At 51.1% G+C, this 2,888-nt stretch overlaps 1 protein-coding gene across 1 annotated transcript in view; it reads left to right on the forward strand.

Annotated features, from left to right (window-relative positions):
• Hexim2 (HEXIM P-TEFb complex subunit 2) overlaps positions 1-955 on the forward strand; it is a 37,822-nt gene extending 36,867 nt beyond the window's left edge. The window contains exon 4 of the mRNA XM_041635749.1: positions 812-955. The gene's annotated coding sequence lies outside the window, so the exon portion shown is untranslated. The remainder of the gene's footprint in view (positions 1-811) is intronic.
• Positions 956-2,888: the final 1,933 nt, after the last annotated feature.

Consider the following 2,888-nt stretch of genomic DNA (forward strand, 5'->3'; position numbering starts at 1 on the left):
CGGAACTGGAGTTACAAATGTTTGTTAGTTACCATATGGGTGCTGGCAATTGAACCCAGGTCCTTTGGGAGAGCAATGATGGTAGTGTTGAGACACTGTCTCATCCTGCAGCCTTGGCTGGCCTGGAGGTCACTATGTGGACCTGGCTGACCTTGAACTCATAGAGGTCTACCTGCCTTCCAAGTGCTAAGATTTAAAGCGTGAACAGCTATGCCTGGTTTTCTTTTTCATTTATGAGATAGGGGTTTGCTAGACAGCCCCATTTTTCTTTCTTTCTTTCTTTCTTTCTTTTTCTTTTTCTTTTCTTTTCTTTTTTTTTTTTTGGTTTTTTGAGACAGGGTTTCTCTGTGGTTTTGGAGCCTGTCCTGGAACTAGCTCTTGTAGACCAGGCTGGTCTCAAACTCACAGAGATCCGCCTGCCTCTGCCTCCCAAGTGCTGGGATTAAAGGCGTGCGCCACCACCGCCCGGCTCAGCCCCATCTTTCTTTCTTTCTTCCTTTCTTTCTTTCTTTCTTTCTTTCTTTCTTTCTTATGTGTACAGCATTCCTTCCATGTATGCCTGAATGCCAGAAGGGGGCGCTGGGTCTCATTATAGATGGCTGTGAGCCACCATGTGGTTGCTGGGAATTGAACTCAGGACCTCTGGAAGAGCAGTCAGTGCTCTTAACCACTGAGCCATTTCTCCAGCCCAGCCCCGTTTTTCTTAATTGAACTCACTATCCTCCTGCCTCAGCGTCCAGAATGCTGGGACTACAGGCATGCTTCGCCATGCTTGCTCACCAGGCTCTCCTTTTCCTCTCTTCTCTTTCAGTAGTGAGGCTTGAACCCAGGGCTCTGGGCATGCTACCACTGTGCACTCTACCACGGAGCCACATCCATAGCCTACCCTTTCTTTAAAGAGACATCTACTTTGTGGAAATAGGCTCAGTCACCTGAGTTCTGAATGTCCCCAATGGCCGCATATTTCTTCCATTAGAGACCACAACGTGACAACCGTCTGGCAAGGCCGTGCTGGCTGTGACCATCCCACCCCACACCTTCACTCTGTCTTGGCTGTCATACCACCTGCTCACAGTAGGGGGCAACACAGACTTATTGAAACATCGTCCCCAAACTTTACAACCAAGCCTGTCTGGTAGAATTTTCCCCATTGTGGCCCATGATTTGGGAAGATGCTTCCTGTCAAGCCAACTCAATGTAATAGATAACAACTGATTAATCTCTTTGGCAGCTCACATTCCCCGTCAACAGGAGCGATAATGTAATTTTCCACACAATAGGCCCTTTTTAGTTTGGGTTTATTTCCACCAGGTTTTGGGTGGGAGGTGGTTGGCAATGAGGACACAGGCTGGCAATTACTGCATCAGAGGCCCAGTTTTCGGTGCCCCTTAAAGTAGTAGTGATGGGCAAGAGGAAACATGGGTGCCGATTCCACAGGCCCTTCAACGCACCTACTCTCCCCAGAGGTACTGGATCTGTTCCTCACAGGCCATGAGCGGTCCCAGGGTAGGGAACTCCTTAACGGTCCCAGAAAACCCAGCGCTAAGCGGACAGCTGGGCACACAGCTGGAGCGAAGGAAATATTTGTTGACGAACTGAAAGAGACAGCTATGGAAGAATCAGGAAGCAAAGCCTTTAATAAATAAACAAAAAGATCTCCCAACCACTTACTGCAAGCAAGGCCCAAGGGCAAGGCTAAGGAAGATGGCAGTGGACACAGGATAGGTCATCTTCCCAGCAGCCCCAAGGAGACCCTGTTTCCACCTACCCTGGACGCCCCTGGTCAGGCCAGGAAATAGGAACTTCATCCCTCTATACCAGCGATGCTGGTGACCTTGGCAGAAGAGGCTTCAATCAGGTCGGTCTGGGGGAAGGGGCTGGTTTGTGATCAGATCATTAATCTCCCAGTTCCTGCTGAAACCCTTTGGCTCTGAGGATGAGAGCTGGGAATGAACCACTTAGGGTTCCTGATCTGGTACAGAAAAAGGCCAGGGCTCATTCAGTGTGGGCACCCCATCCCATGGCCTGGCAGTACAGGGAGGGGCCCACTTGAGAGCCCCACAAATTAAGCGGGGAACTAAAGGAGCTAATTCATGCTGGAATTTGAGCCTCAGTCCTGAAGGTCTACCCCTCTCTCTACTCTTCCATCCTAGTTAAGAGGAGGGAGAGACCAAGGCAGTGTCGATTTTGGACATGGGGCAGAAGAAGCCTGTTTCTGCTCTTATATTAGCCGTGTGGCCTTGGACAAGTCCCTTGACTTCTCTGTTTTTCATTTCCCCATAACTGAAATAAAGACATCCATACCTACCTTTGCTGGTCATTGTCACAGACATCTTTCTGTAACTCTTACTCTTTAGGGAGAGAGGCCAGCTTAGGCCCCTGATGGTGACAGAGTCAAGATTTTCCTCCCCTCTGCAGTGCACGTTTCTCTCCCAGCCTAGCAGCTGGCTTTAATCCTTCTTAATGCCCTGCTTCTCCTTGGCACAGTGGTCTCCAGGTTCTCCAACCTTCTTTTCCCAGGGATGCCCCCAGTCTAAAGCCACGGAGGATGGCTGGTATAATCACAGCTGGTCAGTTCTCGATTGACCTAGGTCTGTGTCCTCCAACCTGTTTGCAGATGGTTCCCTCTGGTCCTCAGCTCATCTTTGGGCTCAACAGAAGACACAGAGGTGGGGGGCCTGGAAGGGGGTTTCCACCTCCTTCGTCGGGGACCCCAGAGGGGGACCCCCGCAGCTCTTATGCCCCACCACCGCAGCGCCACCGTAGATCTCCAAGGCGCGCGTGCATTGGTTGGACAATCTTCCGCTTAGGAATCTGCCTCCTCCAGGCCCAGGCCCAGAGACCCCCACGGCCCGGCCCTAGGCGGGCGGAGAGCTGCGGTTCTAGGA

The sequence above is a fragment of the Microtus oregoni genome, unplaced genomic scaffold (assembly GCF_018167655.1).
Source record: "Microtus oregoni isolate MIOR12 unplaced genomic scaffold, Mior012 000048F_ref0000485, whole genome shotgun sequence".
Taxonomy (NCBI): domain Eukaryota; kingdom Metazoa; phylum Chordata; class Mammalia; order Rodentia; family Cricetidae; genus Microtus; species Microtus oregoni.